The sequence below is a fragment of the Orcinus orca genome, chromosome 10 (assembly GCF_937001465.1).
Source record: "Orcinus orca chromosome 10, mOrcOrc1.1, whole genome shotgun sequence".
Taxonomy (NCBI): domain Eukaryota; kingdom Metazoa; phylum Chordata; class Mammalia; order Artiodactyla; family Delphinidae; genus Orcinus; species Orcinus orca.
In genome coordinates, this window is record NC_064568.1 from 101,295,840 (window position 1) to 101,319,388 (window position 23,549).

The 23,549-nt window shown below is 49.2% G+C and overlaps 1 long non-coding RNA gene across 3 annotated transcripts in view; it reads left to right on the forward strand.

Moving 5' to 3' along the window:
* The window catches only part of LOC117197077 (uncharacterized), a 177,432-nt gene that overhangs the window by 57,099 nt on the left and 96,784 nt on the right, over positions 1-23,549 (forward strand). For 2 of the 3 annotated variants that reach the window (XR_007479563.1, XR_004477561.2), the window contains exons 2-3: positions 14,096-14,418; positions 21,431-21,507. This is a non-coding gene — a long non-coding RNA (uncharacterized LOC117197077). Of the gene's footprint in view, positions 1-12,710; positions 13,756-14,095; positions 14,419-21,430; positions 21,508-23,549 lie in introns of those variants that run through there. The other variant, XR_007479564.1, reaches the window with a different exon arrangement.

Below are 23,549 nucleotides of genomic sequence, written 5' to 3' on the forward strand. Positions count from 1 at the left end.
GACTATATTTGTTGTTATTTGTTTTCCTTTTCTTATGATTTCTTGTATCGTGGGGTCTCACCACGTGCATTTTTAACTTATTTAAAATTAACTTTACCTGTGACCCAGCTGCTCCCTACCTCCCAATACTCATCCTCCCACAAGAAGAGAGAGACAAGGATGAAGTAGTGCGGGGTGCAGGTGATTCGGCCTGCATGCCAGCTCAGTCGTGGGTAAGAGCTGTCCCTCTGCTGTGTCCAATCCTTCTGTCCAGGGAGGGATGTTGACAAGGAAGCAGCCTGTCCTCGTCCATTGTGCTAACCTGTGCGGGGCTGGGGCCTCTGGACTCCGTCTTGGAGGCTTAAGGGAGGTGGCTGATTTCTGAATTGCAGCAGAGAGTGTAGGAGCTGGCCGAGGTAAGAAGAGAGGGCGTGAGGAAGGCCTCCCAGGCAAAGGCCTTTTGAAAATACTGTGAGCCCTCTGTATCCAAGTTTTCAACCAACTGCAGATACAGAGGGCCAACTGTACGGTGCCGTTTTATGAAAGGGACTCGAGCATCCACAAGATTTTGGTATCTGCTGCGGTCTTGGAATGAATTCCCTGCGGGCAGGAGGGCTGACTGTATACAGGACTCCAGGCGAGAGCCCAGGGCACTTGCCAAAGCTCTGTAATAAGTCTTGGTCCCTGGGGAGGGGAGGGTAAGTTTGGAGGAAGTAAGCAGGGTCTATGGGACACACTAAGGCACTTGGAGAGGAGCATCGAGAGATTTTAAGGAGGGGTCTTGTTCAACTAGGCTTGTATTTTAGAGAGAAAGACATCCCAGTGGTCAGCCCTCCCCAGTAGGGGAATTACCCTACAGGGCAGCAGGTGAATTAGGACCCTCTCACAGTAATTCAGTTGGGATGACAGGTGATGGTAGCTTAGGATGGAGGCACTGGAATCTGTGTGCAGGAGTTTCAGAGTTTTTCTAAATTTAGTTTTGATGCTTTCAGTCTTGGAAAGGTCTTTTAATTTTCCTCGGACACTCACTTTTTTCAGTATAAAAGAATCAGACACGTGTGGGTCATTTCACTCCCCCAAAAGAAGTGGGTTTACAATTTTTAGAAAACTGGTGCCTGGCAGCCAGCTGTACGCAGATAAAATATCTCTGAAGAGTGAGTTGTCGGTGCTTTGACTCTCAAAACCTATTCTAAAAAGTTAAGAATAGGAAACAGCCTTGGGCTCAAATACCATGTGAAATGAAGCAGCGTGTTTGTTGAATGACTATCTTGCCCCCAGAAATAAATCCTTGTGGGGAGTACAGGATGAAAATAAAAGTAAATGAGGCCTGATTCCTGCCCTGCGCAATTTGTAATGAAGTTGGATAATGAAATGACACACATGGGACTATTAATTATGTAGTTAAGTGTTAGGGATACTGTTACTGGCTTGAAATAAAGTACTGCTTTATGGCCAGCAGAGAGATGAGTAGCTCGGAGTTGCTTGGAGGAGGTGGGCTTGGAGTAGTTGGAAGGGCTGCAAAGAGAGAGAAGACAGCTGGGCAGGCAGAGGCCACACAGGGCTGGGCGTGAGGGGACCGTCCTGCGGGCCCTGGACCACGCCAGCGTTCACTCCAAATAGAGCTGCAGTGCACAGAGATTCACAACGACTGCAAGCTCAGTGGAGCCCCAAGTCCCTCTTCTTAAGCAAAGAGCTTACTATTTTGAGTGATGAATCTGTGTCCTTCTTGAAGTGTTTAATTCTCCTGGGCCCAGCGTTTGGACAGGAAATGCAGCCCTGGTCTTGGCATGGTTTCACAGAGAAAGGGAGGCTTGTGTGGGGTTACCCTGTCCCACAAGGAGGAAGAGCCCCTCTTCCCATCCTTATGTGCATCCGGAGCCACTAAAAAGGGGATCAGCCCATCCTTTTCCCAGGAGCTGTGCTGCTTCCAGACAGGCTGAGGGATTTTTTTTTTTTTTTTTTTTTTTAGGCTGAGGGATTTTAAGGAGGAATGGATTTATTTCCCCTTTTCCCAGCTCTCTCCACTCAAGGGGCAGCAGCGTGTGGAGTGGGATTTCCTTATGGAGTTGGAGGACAGCATGAGATGTAGTTATTGCCGTTATTGGGTCACTTGTCTCTTCCTAAGTATAAAACCATGAATTCCTTGCAGCTTAGAAAACAAATTTTTAAACGCACTTTGATCGGTCCGAATGTCTAACTGACTGTCACATGGGGCCCTGGAAAGGGCCGTGTGATGGCCGAAACCTGGAAACTCTACTTGGCGTGGGACTGCGAGCCCAGAAATGAAGCGCATCCTTGGTTTTAATCGCGAAGCCTTGTCAGAACCCTCGCTGTGAAGGCGTCAGCCAAGCGGACACGCCCTTCCCCAGGGTCTCAGGCTTGTCAGAAATTGAGAAGATCTTTGATATTTAATAAAACTGCCTTCCGTTTGTCTCCTTTGCAAACAAATCAGAATAAGCCCAAATCTCTGCCCTTGACTTGCCCATTGAATGCGTGTGTTAGTCAGGATGGGCTGGGTTACTGCGGTCAGCAACACCCCTCCCTCCCCAAGTCTCCCAAAAGGTTTCCTTCTCTTTCTCAGTACACATGGAGTAGTGAGTGGGTCGGGGCCCTTCTCCGCGCCAGCCTCAGCCCAGGAGTGGGGCAGCCAGACCAAGTACCATCCCCAGGTCTGCTGGTCCCCAGGCCAGATGTAAAGAGGTGACTGGTGAGTCACCACTGCTTTCTAGAGCTCCTGTCAGGACACATATCACCTCCGTGTGCACTGCTGTGATCTCGGCCAGACCCCAGGCCACTTGTAACTCTAAAGGGGCAGGAGAGGCGGTCCACGGCGTAAGGAGAGCTGGAAATTCGGTGACTCCCAAACCCTGTGACCTCTGAAGGGTGGGGATGTAGTGATGATGTGGCCTGGCCTCATGGCCTGGAAGCCTGCAGGACAGTGATTTTCTCTCGTTAGCTCTTGCTTGTAGGCAAATCATGTAAGTTCGAAGAGATCTCATCTCCTTATCCTTTAAGCAGGAAATGGGTAGGAAGGGATGGAGAAGGGAGAGGAATAATCACACCTGTTCGACCTCCCAAGTAGGAATGCTGTGTGCATGAAAATGAGGCATCGCCAGTGAAAGTGAGATGGGAAGGAAAGGGATTAGAAGTATTTTAATGTTGTGCCGGAGAAAGAAGCCCCCAGGGAACTGCAGCCCGGAGGTGGTCCTCGTGTGTGTCTTAGGGTGAGGGTGTGTGTCTTAGGGCAAGGGTGTGTGTCTTAGGGTACGGGTGTGTGTCTTAGGGTAAGGGTGTATGTCTTAGGGTACGGGTGTGTGTCTTAGGGTAAGGGTGTGTGTCTTAGGGTACGGGTGTGTGTCTTAGGGTAAGGGTGTGTGTCTTAGGGCAAGGGCAGTTGTGTGTCTTAGGGTAAGGGTGTGTGTCTTAGGGTAAGGGTGTGTGTCTTAGGGCAAGGGCAGTTGTGTGTCTTAGGGTAAGGGTGTATGTCTTAGGGCAAGGGCAGTTGTGTTTCTTAGGGTAAGGGTGTGTGTCTTAGGGTAAGGGTGTGTGTCTTAGGGCAAGGGTGTGTGTCTTAGGGTAAGGGTGTGTGTCTTAGAGTAAGGGTGTGTGTCTTAGGGCAAGGGCAGTTGTGTGTCTTAGGGTAAGGTTGCAGGTCGCAGAAAGTCCAAAATAGCTGTGGCTTACATAGTCTGGACATTGGTTTCTCAGATACAAAGCTGAGGGGCACGTGGTCCAGGGTGGGTGCAACCACTCCCAGATTCTCCAGATTCTCGGTGTTCTGGCTCCCCCCACCTTGCTTCCTTGCCATTCTCCAAGCGTCTCCCTGTTTCAGCCCAAGTGCTCCGGAAACCAGAGCTTGAGGCCAAAGCGCAAACGCATCAGCACTTCAGTGGCAGTGTGACCCCAGGAAGCGAGGGGGAAGTGAGGCCAAGGAGGAGGGAGGGAGACACGAAGAGCCGGTGGTCGCAGATGCGGCCAGTGGTTTCGTTCCCTGTGTGTGTGGGGGGGTGGGGGGTGGTCTCCAGAAAGGCCCCTTGGGGCTTGGACCAGAGGAGGAGGGGAGAAGAATCTGTCTGCCCAGCCCCATTGGTCCACGTGGGCTTCACAGGGCATCAGGACCCCACCTTCCAGGGGGGCACTGTCTGCCTCTCCTGCTCGGGAAGGTCAGAGCCCAGGACAGCAGCAGAAGCTTCCACAGCTGAACCAGGGCACAGGGGGCGGCTGGTGAGTGAGCAGCGGCCAGCCGGGCTGTCGACTCACACGTCTCCATCTGCAGCCCAACGGCCCGGCCAGGTGAGTCAGTGGACCCGGCGAGCAGGTCCCCTGGTGTCTGCTCATCAGCAGCAAGGGGGAAGCCGTAGGGCAGGTGAGGGGCCTCTGACGAGGTCTGGAGCAGCGTGTAGAACCAGGAACGCCTGCTACAATGGGCCTGACCCCGCCAAGCAGCGGAAATGTCGTGCACTATGACCTCGCCCACAAGGTGGGATGGAACTCAATGAACCTCTCTTAAAAAAATCGAAACCCTCTGTGGTGTGCAAGAGTGCGGTGGGTGTCAGGTGACCCTCTCAGAGGATCGTTAGTGGCAAAGAGCAGAGAAACCATGGCTGAGCAAATCTTGAGAGGTGTACAGACTGACGTGTTTCATAGGCCAGAATGGCTGCATGGGCCCCAGCCATCACGTCTGCATACCTCCTACCAAGGAAAATGAAGAAGAAAGTTTGTACACGACCTCCTTGCTGGCCTCCCTTTGGCCATAACTTAGTCCTAGCACCACACTGAGATATGAAGCATCATCGTCATCCTGGGTGGTCTTCTGCCCAGTTGAAAACTGGCAGATGTGGGTAGAACATAACACTGGGACCGACCGGCACTTTGTGCCACAGCAGCCAAGGTTGAGGGGCTCTGAGCTGGCACAGCAGTGTCCCCACTGTGTGTCCTTATTGCAGAGGGGTACAAGAGGGATGGGGGAGGGGAGGAGACTGGGGTGCATGAATGGGGGGCACCCGGGGGAAGGCAGATGTGCAGGAAGGACAAGGGAGGAGTGGGGAAGTGAGAAAGGGGGTGAATGCAGATACAGAAAGAGGGGCAAGAGGCTCCCCCCAACTCCCAGCCTGGGCTCTCAGTTTCCATGGAAACCACAGACTTTCTGATGGCAAGAGAGGAAAATGAGTGTGAGGGTGGGTTCTTTCTGGCCAGGGCTGCACACACCTCACACTGACCTTGACCTCATCAGCCCAGCAACCCCTGCCCTGAAACCCAGCCAGGCAGATACCCACCCACACCTACCTTCTGCCTCACTGCCCTCACACACTCTCAGACTAAGAAGTCAGGCAGATTCCTCCCAGGGTTGCCTGGTGGGGATTTACCCCATCAGCCTGGCGTCAACTCGGGATCCTCTGTGCCCCCTCACTGCACCCCGAAATGGCCCTTCCTGTGTCTAAGAGGCTTCTGGGGAGAAAGACCAAAGGAGTATCGATCTGCTGGAAATTAAGGCCGAACTAAGAATCCCCACCCGTCTCGGGCCATTAGGTCTCCTAGGGGAGCAGGACCTTCAGAGACACGGTTCCATCTGGGGGGCCGGCTTTGGCCTCCCCCACGTGCATCACGACCGAGCAGCCTGTGAAGAGAAGCCCCCTGCCCACCTGGCAGTTACTGACCTGAAACTTCCCCAGACCTGCCTGAACAGAAACCGCCCCGTTTCCCAGCCAGCGCAGCCTCTGCTGGTCTCGCTGCACCCTCCTTCAGCCCCAGGAGGAGCCCCGCAGGACGCTCTCGCAATAGAAGCATCCACTCAGCCCCGGGCCTGCGTCGTGGGGTGTGTCCGGCACCAGGAAAGTTTTCTGCACTTTCTGGGTTCCCCGCCTGAGGCAGTGGGAATCAGGGAGGGGCTTGGAGACCTGTGAGCAGGAAGTGACTTTAGATATCAAATCGTGGAATCATCGCGGGGCCGCCCGCCAGCTCAGCTCCCGGAGGGCGGGGCGGGCAGTGTGATGAGAAGGGGTTCGGACAGGCTCCCGCGGCTACTGTGCAGCCTCCGTGGGCAACAGCCTCTCTGAGCCTCGGTTTCCACGTCTGTAAAAGGAGGATGACGTAGACCTGACTGTGTTGGAGGGGAGGCCCTGGCTCGTCCTGAGTAACGTCTGCTTCCTTACGGCCCCTCGGCCCGATTCCATGCAGGCAGCTTGCAGGTTCCGCCATCGAATGCGGACGGAACCCAGCAACGCCGGGCACGTGCTTCCCTGGAGCCCCGGCCCGCGAGCGCGGCCGGCGGGCAGGACCGCAGGCCTTCCAGGTGCTCAGCGGGGCCGGCGGCTGCCAGTGTCCTTCTGTTTGTCCACGTGGACGACAAGCCCCAGCGGGCGTGCGTGCTGGACACGAGGAGGGGCCTGGTGCAGCTGTCCTCACCGTCGGCCCCCCGTCACCTCCGGGAGCTGCAGCTCCTCTACAGATGGTGGGGGACCCCCGGCTGGTGCCCGGAAGGCGGCCCGCAGCCCTTAGGCTGCCAGGTTCCGCAGTGGACGGAAAGGGCTGCGCTGAACCCACCCCCATCTCAGCAGGACGCCTTAGTCACAGCTCCGCCACGCCCCGATCCCCACCCACCCCCTTCCTGGGCATCCCCTCAAATCTTTCCCCTTTAAATTTTTCCTAAAGAATAATATCTCTCGACCGTTTCCCGCAGCAGAGAAGGAGTTCATGGCCCGTGGAAGGGGCATCCTGAGGCTGCAGGTAGTGACGATGGCTCTGTCGCCAGCTTGCTGGTGACCCTGAGGACCTCGCACGGCCTCCTGGGGTGGCTCCGTGATTCATTCCAGGAGGCGGCAGCCAGGGGTGTGCGTGAAGCAGTGGCCTTGGGCGCGGGGCGGGGAGGGGGCCGGGGAGCTGGGCGGTGCCCTGCAGGGAGGGCCGGGTGAAGGGTTTACAGAGGGGCGACTGGGGTGACGAGACAGTGAGGTCACGCCGTGCCAGGTGGGTCGGGGCTGGGGCAGGAGGCTGCGGCTGAGTCAGCATGCTGGACGAGGAGCGGACGGGCCCGAAGGGCTGCGAGACGCGGGGAGGGGCTCTGCGGTCGAGTCCCGGCCGCCCAGACCTGGCTGGTCGCGTCTGTGTGGTGCGTGCGCGGCCGCAGCCTGAGCCATGGCCGGCCTCGGCGCGCACTCCCGTCGCCACCCGCCTGCGTGACACGCCTCATCCCACAGTGTTCAGGTGGATAAACTGAGGCAGGAGCCGCCCGAGGCCGAGGGGGGAGGAAGGTGGGGCTGTAACTCCCCCTGCTTGTCCATTCATTCGTTCACATCCGGCCCTGTGGTTGGCTGGTTCCTGGCGGCAGCCGTGCGCTGATGTTTTCTGAGTTCCTCTTCTGACCCTTCCTGGCCTCCCCCATCGTGCTCCAGCCCCTCCAGGCCCTACCACATCCTTGCTGCGCCGCCCCGGCCGCAGCCACACACTGGTGCCTTTGTGCCGTTTATCTTGCGAGACCGGGGGCATCAAATGGCCTCTTTCCCTCTCTCTGCCCCGGAGAGCAGGGGTCTCCCACGTGTCGTGACTGAGCACAGCCCAGCTGTCTAAACCGAGGACGGGATTGAAGGCAGCAGGCCTGGGGGTGGAGGACAGGCCACAGCAAGCCCCCCTCCGCCCCATCCCGCCAACGCCCAGGGTCTCGGAGCTCACAGGCGGCAGAGGGGAAGTGATGTTCCCCTGTTCCAATCTCTTTTTCCTGTTTTACTAGTTGAATCTTGAGGCTGGACAGGACCGGAAAACTTGAAATGTTCACTTCTGCTTTTAAAATGGAAAACCCAACAGAAACCATTGTCCAGCGAACTCCCAGCCAATAAGAGAGCAGAGCCAGGGGCCTGGGCCCAAGTCCCCGCCTGGCCACCAACAGGCTGAGTGGACACGGTCAGGTCACCGCATCTTTCACGGCCTTGGTTTCCACACTTGTAAATTAGTCGGGGTGGAGGATGTTTCTCCAAGGCTTCTCTGGTTTTCAACATGATGATGCTGAGTTCCAGAAACATTACTGTGAGCAAGTAATATGGTTGTAAAGTCAATTACCAAAAAAAGGGGCAACTATTCTGATTTTTTTTAATGCGTTTTATTTTTGAAGGTGATTTGGAAAATGCAGTTGTCCCAAAGGGGAGGAGTATTTTCTTGTGCCATAAAAGGGATCGGGGCTGGTGTGGTTTAAACTCATATTTATATTTCAGGTCGAATTGGAAACTCGCTTCCCCCTTTAAGCACTGGAGGGAATTAGTCGCACTTCCTTGTGGAAGTGGAGGACAGATCCTCTGTGCTACTCAAAGCGTCCTTCAAAAAGTCTGGGAACAAGCACTGCCGTGTGTATCTGTGAGAGAGAGACAGAGACGGAGAGACAGAGAGAAATGGAGAGGCAGAGAGAGGGACAGAGAGAGAGGCTGGAGAGGGAGAAGGTGTGTGGATGGGGAAGAAGCAACAAAATGGTTCGGACACAGGCACTGACCTGAAGGGTTTGATCACCAGCAGGAGGGCCTAACACGCCGACAAATATAACAAAAATACAGAGTAGACTGGGGCTACAAACAAAGGGTCCTGGGGAGAATAATGGAAAGGGTGGTTAATTCTTGCTGGAAGGGTCCATGGAAGACTTCCCGGAGGAGGTGGCATCGGCATGTGAGTTTTCTCTTAAGGGTGAGCTGCATACGTGTGGGTAAAGGGACTAGGGAGGCATCTGGGCAGAGGAAACAGCAGCTGCAGAGGTTGGCTGCTGGCCGCTCTCTCCCTCTCCAAGCCCTGGGGCTCCAGCCCTGGCCCTCTTCACGCTACCACCCGTTTTTTCCTGGGTGGGGCAAGATACACAGCAGGTCAGCGCCCTGGTGCTGGGCTGGGGCTCCTCCTCCTCTCTTGGGGCGGCACAGGGCACCTTGTCAGCAGTCTGCAGGCAGCGATGGGAGGGCTTTCACTTTGCTGAGCAAAATCTTTTCTTAGAATCACAGTTGATTCTTGCAAACTTCTCCTGTCACATAAAAGCCAAGAAGCCAGTTTTCTGAATGGGAGAAGAGGAATGTCTGAGGAAGGATGTTGTATTATTGCTGAGACTCTTTCCATCTCCATGTCCCTTTATAATTGGAATGTAGAGGGGATGGGTAAGGATGAGACCATGGAACGGCTGTGAGCAAAGCCACGTCCTTGAGTGGACAAACGTTTTCACCAATGGTGAACTCTGCATCCCTGCAGCTCTTATCTGTTCATCCAGCTTCCAGGGTCTCTTTGACCAGGCTCAGTGCTGTGAGTTTTGAAGGACAGGGTGGGGAGAGGGTGAGGATTCCAAGGAGGAACAAAGTGAATTCTCTTCCTTTCAAAGTTGCAAAGGAAAGATTATAGGACGACCCAGGCTGTTCTGAGATGTGGTGAGAAAGTCCTGTGTCCTGGGGACTTGAGGAGGCGTTCTTTGTGCCTGGTGTGGAGGGTCAATACTTCACCCCCAGTGACAGGCAAGAAGGACATTCAATACAGCTAAGGAGCAGAAGCCCCAGGTCCTAGAGTGTAGCTGCTGATTGCTCCGCCTCTCTGGACCAAGCAGAGCTCCGGCTGCTACACTTTCTTAGCTGGAAAGGAACACGTGTTCTGCTCAGAACGGATGCTCTAAATCTATTACTACTGTGTCTGCGAGCTTTTATTTTTCTAAATTAATATGCATTAAATGCATCTTAACTATAGTGTTTGAGTGTTAGTAAGCCTTAAATGCATAGAACTGAACGCATTTTTATTTTATTTTATTTTTTTAAAATTTATTTATTTTTGGCTGCGTCAGGTCTTTGTTGCTGCGTGTGGGCTTTCTCTAGTTGCGGCGAGCGGGGGCTACTCTTCATTGCGGTGCACAGGCTTCTCATGGCGGTGGCTTCTCTTGTTGCGAAGCACGGGCTCCAGGCACGCGGGCTTCAGTAGTTGTGGCACGTGGGCTCAGTAGTTGTGGCTCACGGGCTTTACAGCACAGGCTCAGTAGTTGTGGCGCATGGGCTTAGTTGCGCCGTGGCATGTGGGATCTTCCCGGACCAGGGCTTGAACCCATGTTCCCTGCATTGGCAGGAGGATTCTTAACCACTGAGCCACCAGGGAAGCCCTGAGCACATTTTTAAAAATTAGGTATAGTCACCGTGATTTTAGTGGCTGTTTATTGAGTAGGGATAAGGGAATTTGCATACTAGTTTTTGTAACTATTCTCAGTTGCTTTGATTTTTCCTCCCAACCTCCCGTGTCATCTCTGTAGGCTGTCTAGGGTGGAATACCTGGACTCGAAGGAAACATCTAGAAGAGCAGTGTGGGGATCCGGGCCTGCATATGGTGAGGAAAGCAGAGAAGCTGGGGGCAAAAAGGGGGCAGAGATGGGGAGGCAGTGAGCCTGGCAGGGCTGAGCTGAGCAGGGAGGGGCAGCCGGGAGATGGAGAGGAAGGGGTGAAATTAACTAGAGCAAACGTGCGCGTGAGGCACCGAAGAGGCACCCTGCGCGTTTCACACTTAGTCTTCATTTTTTTCCCGTGTAGAAATGAGACCAAAAGGGAAGACTTGTGGACACTTTCAGGCCAGATCAGCCCCCAAATGATGGCCTCTGGGAGGACCTTCTGTTGCTAGGGAGGCCTGATGGAGTAGTGATCCTAGGGTGGGTCCTAGGGTCTGCCCTCCTGGGAGCAAATCCTGCCATTCCTCCTGCCGGCTGTGTGACCTTGGGAATTGATCTCACTTCTCAGCACTTTAGTTTCCTCTCCTGTAAAAGGCTCAGTAAGACCTCCTGTCCCATAAGATGCTGTGAGGACCATGAGAGGTTGAGCTCATCCAGAGTCTAGAATAGTGCCTGCTGCACACACGCTAGTGAGCACCACTGACGTCCTGTGACTCGTCCATCTCACCTTCCCCATGGATACCCTGAAACACGCTGTGTGGTCTCAGCCCAATTTCCGGTTATAAAACAACCGGGTAAGGTCGCTTCTTGTGTTTGTGTCTGTTAGGCTGTTTTCAGCTGCAAATAATAAAAAGTGGCTTCTCTCATAAGAATGTCTATTTTTGTTTAACAGTAAGTTCAGTGGTAGATGTCCATCCAGATGTTTCTGTATCTCCCAGACTTTCTGCTTGATCTTGAGCCACGAAGGTGAGCCAGTTGGCCAAGGTTGAGCAGAGAACAGAGAGATGGTCAAAACCAAATAGGTACATTTATGAGGTGTGGCCACAAGAGAGAGGAACCACATTTTAAAAACGAAACAGTTCAGGGCATAGGTTTCCACGTGAGCGTTGTCCTTTGAGGTGGTCACCTTGGGAAGCAGGGTTCTCCTTCCAATGTGCTGTGTTGCTCAAATGTTTTCAAACTCTTCTACTGGAATCTTCCTCAGAGGTAAGTTATTGAGACAGGCTGGGACCTGGGACCTGGGACCATTTGCTGTAGTGCTTGCATCTGGACACACGTCTCCTCCAGCAGCAGAATACAAAGAAACTATGAAGGACTAAAAACAACTGCATGCATGAACAGTTGGGCCAAGTTATGAACAACAAAATACAGAAAGGCCAAGACCCAACTGCCGCTTCTCAGGTGCCAGGGGGAAAAGCAGGGGCCTGCGCATAATCCCGCACACGTCACCACCAAGGGGGCGGGTAGGCCACCTAAGCCACGCCCCCAGCCCCACCCACTGCCGCCCCCAGCCACACCCCATTTAAGCGACCAGCGCCCCTCGGGTGCGAGCAACGGAACCTGTTACTTGTTTTTGTTCCCTTCTGCTGCAGCGTGGAGTCCCAATAAAGCCTTGCCTGAATTTCTCGGCTGGCCTCTTATCAATTTCTACCGATTGGTAACATTACGAGTCACATACAAATGTTAATTTTAAAGCGAGGTCCCATATTGGGCCTCAATAGGCGTGACTTTTGACTTATTCAATGAGGTTCTGGGTTGGACAGGCGTTTTGTGAGTGTCTACGGTGTGCCAACGAGGAAGGAAATGACCGCTTTTGTTATTCAATGACCACAGCCCAGGGACTTTGCATGGTGGTCTCGCTCACCTCACCACGGCCCGAGCAGCTGGTACTATGCTCTCCAGTTTAGAGACGAGGGAATGGAGGTTCCCTAAAATCACACAGAACAGAGCCATGCTTGAATCCTGTGTTGTGTGACTCCATCTTTACCTACTTGCTCCATAGGCAAGGTGGTCACCCCCAAGGGTTTGTAATTAGTGGGGCATATAGGAAATGCACAAAATACCACATGATGATAACAGAATGTAATGAGTGTCCTGGGAAGGTATAAATGTTTTAATAAAAGAATTCAGAGTCAGGAGAGATTCGTTTTAGCTGAGAGCATCAGAGGGCTTCACGGAGGTGGGATGGAAAGTGTGGGCGCAGCATGGGAAGGGGCGGGTTAAGAAGGGCGAGGGGCCTCGTGTGGGACACATGGCAGGTTGGGCAGGGTTAGTGGGAAAGGGCTGGGAATGCAGTTGAAGCTGGTGTTTAGAGGTCAAAGACTGTCTATTGTATTTCATATTCATTGCAAAGCCCTTGAAGATTTCAACAAGGAAATAATATATTAAAATACGTTCTAGAGAGATTAACTTGACAGCGATGTCCAAGATAGATGGGGAAGAGATCTTGAGAGTAGGTAGACCATTTAGGAAGCTATTAAAATAGCCAAGACATGGTATAATGTTTCCAAGACATTTGGATTTTATGAACCAGCCAAGTTTCCCCCCAGATCTAAGGGACTGACGTCGGTGTCCCAACATTTTATTTTGCTAGGTAATGGCACAAACAACAACAACCATCTCAGCCACTATTGTTTCATAAGTGAAAAGACATGTCATCCTCCATAAACAGAGAAGACATTATCTCTGTATACATGACAGTCTTTCCCCAAAACGACATCAGGAACCTCCTATCAACATATGATCCCTCCTCCCAACACACACACACACACACACACACACGCGCGCGCACACACACACACACATACACGCACACACACACCTACCTGTTATTTTCCTCGTTTCATAACAGAAATGTAAAAACTCGGTTTTGGAGGTGTCACTAGTGCTTCCCGCCGACTTCTAGGAGCGGCTGTCACAGAATATTGTGAGGTGCCTCCCTAGCAGCCCTGCGGTCTGGGAATGAAGGAGCACACCCAGGGATCGCCGTTAACACCCACGACTCCACCTGGACTAGTCCAGATGCTGGCATCAGAGCTGGCCTGCTGGCGGGGCTGGGCCAACCTACCAGCTGGCCAGTGGGCCATCAAGCCTCTCTCTCCAGAACTTGAACAGAATGAGAGGCTGTGTTTAGATTGCAGAGCACATTAGGGGGTGGGATAATCACTTTGAAACATAAACAATCGAGGTAGAGAAACGCAGGAGAACAGGACAAAGGGAAAAGGCCAGGTGGCCCCAGAGGAGGAAAAGTGAGCTGGAACCGTATCCCCAAAGCCTTTTCAGGTCTAACCTCGTTTCCCACGAGGCCCGGCTGCGTTTCCGTGTCTGTGTCAGTGACACGCCCTCGTGCCTCTGAAGAACCTCCTCAGGTTGACTGCTCATTTCTTTCTGGCAACCAAAGAGCCTTGGCTAGTACTGAAGTCAAGACAAAAACAGTGATCATTGATGTAAATGAAAGGGACACAGGTAGAGAGAAGCAGAAAAGGAGCAGTGAGTAAAATCTGGTGAGGGATCGAACGTGGGCGTGAGAGGGACATCACGGATCACTCCGGGGTCTTGATCTGGGGAGAGGAGGCGTGTCAGAAACAGAGAACAGGAACACGCAGGGGAGTTGCTGGTGAGAGGTGAGTCGTGTTTCCGTGAGCTGAGTTTGAGGTGCTGGAGGAGCCTCTCATACCACGGGGTCCCAAGCAGCGGGCGAGGGGAGCCTTGGCAAAGGGCCTCCTCCTCCTGCACCTCCTCATCAGGGAAAGAGACCTTTCTTGGAGGCGGGCCCTGGTCACAGGTAGAGCCCTGGACCCCGACTGCACAGGGGAGACACCCACAGACAAGGAGCACCACCACCATACACCAGGGCCCTGGTGGCCACCGTGGGGGCTGGCATGGATGGGCATTGCAGAATGGGTCCCACGTGGGGAACGAGCATTAACGAATACCCATTTCAGAGGGCTTTGTTTTCTCCAGTGCAGCACGACATCCACTGGAGGAGCCTGTGTAGCCAGAGAGCAGCCTGAGGGCGAAACCAGAACCTTCCCTTGGAGCCTTTCTGGAGGTGGGAGCAGGCTGAGTCACGGCTACCTGAATCTGTGCCAGGGCCACACGAGATGCTTCTCCACGTCACCCGGGCCTTCAGTCCTGCCAAGGCCATCAGAAAAGCACCGCTGGGCCTCGTTTCCTGCTGTGAAGCTGTTGGTAGAGCATCCTCAAAAGAGCCTTTCCAATGGACCTTCCTTCCTGAAGGTCTAGTCCTGCTTGGTTCACGACCATCACAAAAGAGGCTCAAAGCGGTGAGCACAGAGAACTTGGTATTTAGGCTGGGGTGAGGCTTCAGGGATGGAAGATGGGTCCCAGAAGCTCCACATGCAAGACAGGATTATGATGGCGTAGGAGTGGCTGCAGGGATGGAGAGGTGAGGGCTGCACGGAGGGAGCTGGAAAGATCTGAGCAGTGAGTCTGACTGCAAGGTCGAGGTCAAGATGAAACCTTGAGAAGCGAATCACGGGCCCTTGAATTTGTCCTCTTCCATCAAACGAGGAGAGAGGCAGAAGGCACACCACTCTCGTCCAACGAACTCTTACGGAGCTTTTGCCATTAGCCAGACTCTGTTAGATGCTGAGGGTTCAGGAGAAGCTACAAAATACAGACCTTTATAAAGATACTCATTGCCTTTTAGGCACTTTAAGATTCTCCCCGTCTCTTTACATCTCTGTGTGTCCCTTTCTCCTGAGCCGAGGGGCTCATCCTGTGCCCAGTGCTTCATGTCCGTCGTCTCGTTCAACTCTCTCCAACCTCCCTCCGAAGTGGGACGATTATCTTGTTTTACAGCTGGGACAACTGAAACCCAAAGAGGTGACAGGACTTAAATCGGGTCCCATAGCTAGATTCAAATGACAAAGCTGGTGCATTTTTCTTCTCCCTTATGCCTACTTATTTTTTTTTTTTTGATGTTTTAAACATTGTATTCATTTTTGTTTCTAATCAAGTAATATAAACAAGTATTTTAAAAGTCTAATGCTTCCTAGAGAACAAACGTATGGATACCAAGGTGGGAAGGGACGTTGGGATGAATTGGGAGATTGGGATTGACATATATACGCTACTATGTATAGAATAGATAACTCACGAGAACCTACTGTATAGCACAGGGAACTCTATGCTCTGTGGTGACCTAACTGGGAAGAAAATCCAAAAGAGAGGGGTATATGTACACGTATAGCTGATTCACTTTGCTATACAGCAGAAACTAACACAACATTGTAAAGCAACTATAGTCCAATAAAAATTAATTAAGAGAAAGGTAACGCTTCTAAGCTGGGTCATGAAAACAGTGTTGTCTGGTATACCTTCTGCCATCTCTTCCTGCTTTCCAGAGCCAATGGCTTTCAAATGTTGGCTACCTCAGTTCTAAAAAATAGACTAGTGGTGCTATTTTTTGATGTGCTAATTTTAGACATTATTTATGTCTTCCAGTCATGATGTTTTAGCTCTCTCTGTTGGACGCTGTCTGTCTGCCTCTTCCAGATGTATTCTTCTTAACCCTGGGTGTTCCTGGGGAGGCCGACCTTCGTGGATGAAGTGGACAGGCTCCCTTATCCTCTGGCTTCGTGTTGGGTCTGGTTAGTGGAGGCATCAGCAGGAGACTGGATTGGAGAGGGGATGGGGGGATGGGGTATTTATTCTCCGGAATGAGACCCCTCCTCCTCTTCTGGCATGCTTCCCTATCAGCTGCTCTCTGAGGTCTGATAATTGCTTCTCCCCTTGCCCTTGAACTATCAGGTCTGGAGGTGGCAATGACTCCCTGCTATTGTTAGCTCTGCTACTTCACTGTCTGTTTTCCTAAACCCTGTTCACACTTTTGTTCCTGTGTTGTATTTTAATACCATTTACCCCTACCCCACCCCCATATAATATATTGCTTTTGTTGTGAGTGAGCACAATGCTTGCATTTTTAAACTATTTAAATATTGCTGACTGTATAGCTAAGTAGTGAATTATGATTACGTTTTCTTTCCTGAACAGATTTTTGTTTTTCACTATGTTTAACTGTCTACTTTAAAAAAATGCCTTTGTTTTCTGTATATCTGCCTTTAATTCTTTTCACATGCTTCATCAGATCTGTTAAATGCCTTTAGATGTTGTCTTCCAAAGGCTCAGACAGTTTCAGTTCTCTGTATCTTTTCCTTGGAGGGTGGGATCTCCAAGATATCAGTCTGCATAATAAATCAGTCTCCGTAATGAACAGAACTTGGTGCCATGCACTCTGAAATTAGAACCATAACTAACAAACTAACAAAGCGAGGAAAACAGGGGCTTAATGACCCTTAATGACTTCACTGGTGGTGAAGATTTTACTCTCCTTGGCAAATATGGTGGCCACGTACAGATCCTAAGGGTGTTACTAAATACCATGATCTCTTTCAGATGTGTCTTATGCTCACCCCTTTCAAACAGCATATTTTAAGTTTACTGACTTTTAGCAGTAGGGTCTGCTTTCTCCTTTCTCGCTGAGGACCAAGGTTTTCATCTTCATTTCCCAATCATCTCAAGGTCTAGCTAACCCACAAGGCAATTTTTAGATGTACTTTTCTGTAAAAGAAAGTCAGGAGATTTTGTGTGTTCAAGAATTGGTGTGTAACAGGCCCCAATCTCTGACTGATTAACCCATTCTTCTTGCAATGTAGTTCTTAGAAACCTAAGATCTCTATTTTGAAATTCTGAAACTGTGGTTTTATCCTTGACAACTTTTTCCTAGAGACCCTTCCCTGGAGCCCTCTAGCTACGTGCTGGGACTTTCTTTCAGCATCATCTGGTACTTCCCTTTTCCCCATCTGTGTTGGATTTCCTGTTTCCTAGCTGTTTCTTGATTTACTCCCTTGTTTTGCTGGAGCATATCCTTTAGCAGCTTCGTAAGAAAGAATACATAGAAGGTAAATTTTCTTGTGTTCTTACATGTCTAAAAATGTATTTATCCTACTTTTTACTTTATTGGTAGTTGGACAAGTATAAAATCTTGTGTCACAAATTATTTTCCCTCAAAAATGTGAAAGCATTGCTCACACGCTTCTAGCATCCAGTGTTGCTGGAGAGAAGTCTGAAGCCATTTGATCCCCATTGTTTGGTTTGTGATGTGTTCCCCTTCAGAATTTTCTTTTTAACTTGGTATTCTGAAATTTTATGACATATGACTTTGTTTTGGGTCATTTTAAATTTATTGTGCTGGGCATTCAGTGGTCTTCTTCAGTTTGGAGAATCTTAGCTTTCAGATATGGGAACTTTTCTTTCATAGTTAAAGTCTTGTAGAGCCTTGTATATACATACATATATATGTACGTTACTTTCCTTCCAATTTACATTTTGCCTCAGGAATTCCTACTGTTTTATTTGAAACTTGTGGATTCTCCTTACGTCTTTTATCTCTTTCCTCTGTCTCTCCTTCTGTTTTCTCGGAGATTTCTTTGACTTTATCTTCTAATTGTTTAATACAATTTTAATGATCATATTTCTTGTTTTCTGGTTGTTTCATCTTAAAAGCACTTTGTTTTGGTTTTACATACTTAACATCCTCTCTCTTTTTCTAAGGAGATGATCAGTTAAAAAAATTTTTTTTTAATTATTTAAAAATTTTTCTTCTGTTTCCTGTATTGTCTGTTTTTTCAGGGTTCCTATTTTTGGTGTGTCTGTTTCAGTTTCTTGTACCTTGGAGACTGACTTCAAATGCCTTGAACCCTTAGCTGACTGGAGCCTCTATGTTTTTCACGTTGGGCTTTTTAACTGGTGGGCATTCAAAGTCCAGTGAGTGGTGAGCTGGACATTTTTCTTGGGGACTCCCATATTTCAATATCTAAAGGTTCTTTGTTTTGGTTTATCCAGAAAATAAATGTCCATATCTTTACCTGCAGGAGACGTGCATGCAGTGGTGGGCTGGCTGAGTGGGGATGCCTGGCATGGCTCAGTCTTCCTTGTGTGACTTACCCCAACCCCTCATTTTCATTTCTCCCTACCTTACACCGTGTCTGGTGTCCCCAGGTCTGGAGAATCCCAGGTTAATTTTCTCCAGAACACAGTCTCCCATCCCTGATGGGGTGGGGGTGAGAGTGCAGTAGTGTGTGTGGGGCTGGGGAGACTTGCTGGCAGAAACGGGTAGGAAAGGGCACATGGAGGTCCAACCAGCCCACATGCAGACTTTAGTTGGCTCTCCTGTTTCAGGCCCGAGACTCACAGCTGTCTTTCTGGGTGTCTGATGCCTTAAAAGCTGAAAGCTCTGTGGGCTCTGGATGAGGACTGGCCCCAGTTTTTAATCTTTTTACCCTTTTACCCCCTTGCATGCAGCTTACTGCTAAATCTTTACCATTTTTCTATCTGCATTTCGTCTTCCAAGACACCATTAAAGTCTTTCCTTTGCTGAAGTCTCCTGCTCTCTTTTAGTTCCTTCCTTGTCATTTTAGTGGGGTCTCTGGAGGTCAGGGGTTTAGTTAGGAGTCCCACAAGCCACACCTTGAACCATAAGGTGGTCCTGCCTCCCGGGAGGTAACATCAGTATCTGCTTTGAGGGTTTCTCCTGCACTTGTAATAACAAAATGATCTCCATCCTTCTGTGGACCACAGCTGGTGACCAAACTGTAGTCAGGCTCCTCTTCTTAATGAGGCCTTGACCTTGGCCTCTGTCCTGTCCGTGGCCTGCCCAGCCCAGTCTTAGCAAGAATTCTGCTAAATCCCTTTAGTGAGAATCCACTCCCCGCCCCACCCCCACCCCCACCACTTTGATGTCTGATCAAATCGCTCATCCCCCACCCTTGATGTATAGGTCCTTGGCCTTCGGCAAGAATCCTGTTAGGTCAGATTAGCAAGAATCCCCTCACCCCTCATGCTCCTCTTAGTGATTTTCCATCCACTGACTCCCTCACTCTGCTCGTTGGCTATAAATCCCCACTCGTCCTTGTTGTATTTGGAGTTGAGCTCCATTTTTCTCCTCTATTGTGTTACTCCTATTACAATAGTCTTGAATAAAGTCTTCTTTACCATTTTAACAAGTGCCAGAATAAGTTTTTTTTTTGACACTGGCCATTGGGAACCAGTGTTCAACCAGTGGCTGAAGCTGGTTTGAGAAAGCTGGCCTTTGCCTCAAGAATGCTTTGTGTGACCTGCGTAGTACAGAAGGTGCTTTTCTAGGTCATGTTTTTTCAGACTGTGAGCTGCAACCATTTGCTTAGTCACAGCCAACATTTAAAACATGAACTCAAGTAGGTTAGAAAACACCATTGTGCCTTGCCTGTAGGTGGGGCAAGTGTTGACTCATGAAACCTTTGTTTCCGTTTATGTGTCTGGGTACCGGGTCAAGGTGTAAATATATTTCTTGCCATGGAAACCGGTAAAATCTGAAAACCACTGGTCTAGGAAGTAGATTTGGATCCTTTGATTTGTTTTCCTAAGAATGCTCTACTAGTCAGACTGACACCGCCGTATCTATTTTAGAGAAGATGGATTTGGTTAGGTAAGTTCTCAGCCACTGAGTCCTAAGACATTGATTTCTCAGTTTGTATTATACCATAACCTTTTCAGCATTCTCTCTTTTTTTTTTCCTATATACCATCTCCCAATTTTATTTATTTTATTTTTAAAAGATTTTATTGGCGTGTAGTTGATTTATAACGTTGTGTTAGTTTCTGCTCTACAGCAAAGTGAATCAGTTATACATATACATGTATCCACTCTTTTTTAGATTCTTTTTCCATTACACAGTATTGACTAGAGTTCCCTGTGCTATACAGTAGGTCCTTGTTGGTTATCTATTTTATATATAGTAGTGTGTGTATGTCAATCCCAATCTCCCAATTTATCCCCCTCCCCTCAGCATTCTCTTTTGCTTAAAGCATTTCCTTGATTTTGTCTTGCTTAAGGAAGCCAGGATACATAAGAACTTTGTTTCAGAATTTGATGAGTAGGTAAGGGTGTATCAGGAATTAAACAGATCAAAAGCAGCAACTGAAACCCACCCACACATTTCTGTTTGGGGTAAAACTAAGCCTTTGTGAATAATTTACGTGTCAAGTCATTAGCTCTTGGGACCCAAAGGAAGGAGAACGTGATTCACCTTTTTATTACCTCCCGGTGGGAGGAAGGAATTGTGCCGTAAAATTAGTGGCAAGATTTAATGCCTGGAAAGCACAGTATATGGAAAACTGATTCTGTAGGTGATTCTAGAGAAGAAGAAGAAGAATTCAAAAGGCCCTTGGAGGCTCTGTGGTTGGCATGTCTTCAGGGCTTTTGGTGGCTGTGATTTAAACTGGTCCACGCCCCAGAGCCTTCACAGTTTTGTTTTGTGTAGGGGGAGAAGCCAAGCTTTGACTACTTTGGGGCACTGGGAGGGGGTAAACCTGAGCTCAGGTGGGCCTTAGCTGGAACCTTATCAACCCCAGGGGACCTTTTGGGACCCCTGAGACAGGGCTTTATGATGGGTGAGGAAATGAGGATACACAGTGAGCTTGGTTCTCTACCAACAGTTGAAAGTGGTTGATTTCGCTAATGAATAAGAGAGTTTATTTTCCTGGGATTTGTTTTAACCTTGTCCTTTTGGCTAAGCCAACTAGTCATTTGGTGAGTTTATGTAGATAAAATATCAGATGAAGCCCACTTGCTTCATCTGTGGCAGAAAAGCATATAAAGCCTGCAACTATAACCTAAAATACTTTACTTTAAAAAGAAAAAAAAACCTGAACAAACAAATTCCAGTACATGGAACAGACAAATTTAAATAAAGATTGGACCAGTGGACTTATTATTATTATTTTTTTTTTTGCGGGACGCAGGCCTCTCACTGTTGTGGCCTCTCCCGTTGCGGAGCACAGGCTCTGGACGCGCAGGCCCAGCGGCCATGGCCCACGGGCCCAGCCGCTCCGCGGCATGTGGGATCTTCCCGGACCGGGGCACGAACCCATGTCCCTTGCATCGGCAGGCGGACTCTCAACCACTGCGCCACCAGGGAAGCCCCAGTGGACTTATTTTTAATATAAGAATGCTCTCTGCTTTGTAACTAGCCATCAAGTGCCTCAGGCCTTTCCTTCTTTCCTTTCCTTCAACTGAATTAAATTTGGATTCTAGGGAAACCACAGAATAACACTATTTTTGAATTCTGTTTGGTTAAAATGGTTGGAAAATAAATGCCTCTAAACAGCTAAGTGGCGGGGGAATCTTTTATGAATTAGAAGAACGAGGTTTTGCATTTGGTTACCCTTTGTGTAAATGTCTATATTCTTTTAAAACTGTTATTTAATTATTTATTATTCAGTATTTGTTTTGCAGCCAAAGCTTCCTGAAAGAGGCGATTCCTTTTCTCCGGAGCTATCCAGGAGAAGCGTGGAAGATCTAACGGCTAAGAGGTTAGCTGGGATCTCTTGGGTGTGTGGTGATGGTCATATAGCAATAATGATAGCAAACAGTTATCATTTGGTCTCAGGCACAGTGTCAAACCCTTTACCTGGAATGTTTAATTTGATCCACACAAAAACAGGTGAGACAGGTGTTTTAATTGTCCCCATTTTACAGAAACTGAGATGGAGTGAGGTTAAACCACACATCTAGGTCAGCACCAGCACGGAACCTGGGCAGCCCAACCTGGGGTCTTGGCTGTGACCAACTCTGCAATATTGCCCCCTCCTGGAAGTTCTTACCAATCAGTTGTAAACTGGTACTCAGGCCCCTTTATGCCAAAGGTATAAACAAAGGAAGATGCAGATAGTCTTTTTTTTTTTAAACCTTCAAAGTAAGCAGAAAAAGTAGAAGCAGAAACAAGAGGGGGAAAAGAAAAAGATTTAGATGAAGCAGTAATTGTTCAATAGCTCAAGTTTAGAAGGGTACTACATAGTCCGTGAAATTTTGTATTTCTTTAAATCTTGCTCTAAATGGCTTGCAATTTCTCTCCTTTTTATGCTAACATTTCTAATTCTTTTTTTTTTAACATCTTTATTGGAGTACAGTTGCCCCACAATGGTGTGTTAGTTTCTGCTTTATAACAAAGTGAATCAGCTATATGCATACATGTATCCCCATATCCCCTCCCTCTTGCGTCTCCCTCCCACCCTCCCTATCCCACCCCTCTAGGTGGTCACAAAGCACCGACCTGATCTCCCTGTGCTATGCGGCTGCTTCCCACTAGCTATTTTACATTTGGTAGTGTATATGTGTCCATATCACTCTCTCACTTTGTCCCAGCTTACCCTTCCCCCTCCCCGTGTCCTCAAGTCCATTCTCTACGTCTGCGTCCCTATTCCTGCCTGCCCCTAGGTTCTTCAGAACCATTTTTTTAAAAATTCCGTATATATGCATTAGCGTACGGTATTTGTTTTTCTCTTTCTGACTGACTTCACTCTGTATGACAGACTCTAGGTCCATCCACCTCACTACAAATAACTCAATTTCATTTCTTTTTATGGCTGAGTAATATTCCATTGCATATATATGCCACATCTTCTATATCCATTCATATGTCGATGGACACTTAGGTTGCTTCCATGTCCTGGCTATTGTAAATAGAACTGCAGTGAACCTTGTGGTACATGACTCTTTTTGAATTATGGTTTTCTCAGGGTATATGCCCAGTAGTGGGATTGCTGGGTCGTATGGTAGCTCTATTTGTAGTTTTTTAAGGAACCTCCATACTGTTCTCCATAGTGGCTGTATCAATTTGTATTCCCACCCACAGTGTAGGAGCATTCCCTTTTCTCCACACCCTCTCCAGCATTTATTAACATTTATAATTCTTGTAGTGGTTACATGGTGGGCACATTTGCCCTCTTTCTTGTGTCAGAATATCTCGCTGGGCTGACCTGCATACCCTCATGCGTCCACGCTTCTCCTAGCGGGGAAGGATGCAACTAACTGACAGCCACCGACCGCCGGCCAGCCTCGCTGCCTTGGCCCCTCTTCGCACTGGTCTCTTCCTGTTTTTACTATAACTTTAATGGGCAGATCTCCATTAGATGCTCTTGTGTTTGGTGGTCCAAGGTACTAGTGTGACTGCTCTTCAGATGGCCATCCCCTGTTGCGTTCAGAGGCAAAGAGGAACGGAAATGACCTTCTTTCTGGCAAGAGTGTTTCAAGGCGAGCTGGAAGGAGATCCATTTGTCCCATTGCGCTTGGTGTCATGGACGAGGAACTTCACCAGGATGAAGGGGCACATTTATTTAAGCAGTTCTGTTTCAGCAGCCAGGATAGGACATCCATGTCCCATTGCTCATTAGTTTTACACGTGATATATAACAAGAGATGACTCGGGTTGGTTTTTTGTTTAATGATGAAAAGGAAGAGCAAAGATGAAGGTGGTTGAAGGGACAGGAATACAATTTTCCATCCCTCACATAAGGGAAGTTTTTCTAGACCTAAACTTTTTTAAAGGGAGAAGAACGCCATTTTATTTTATTAT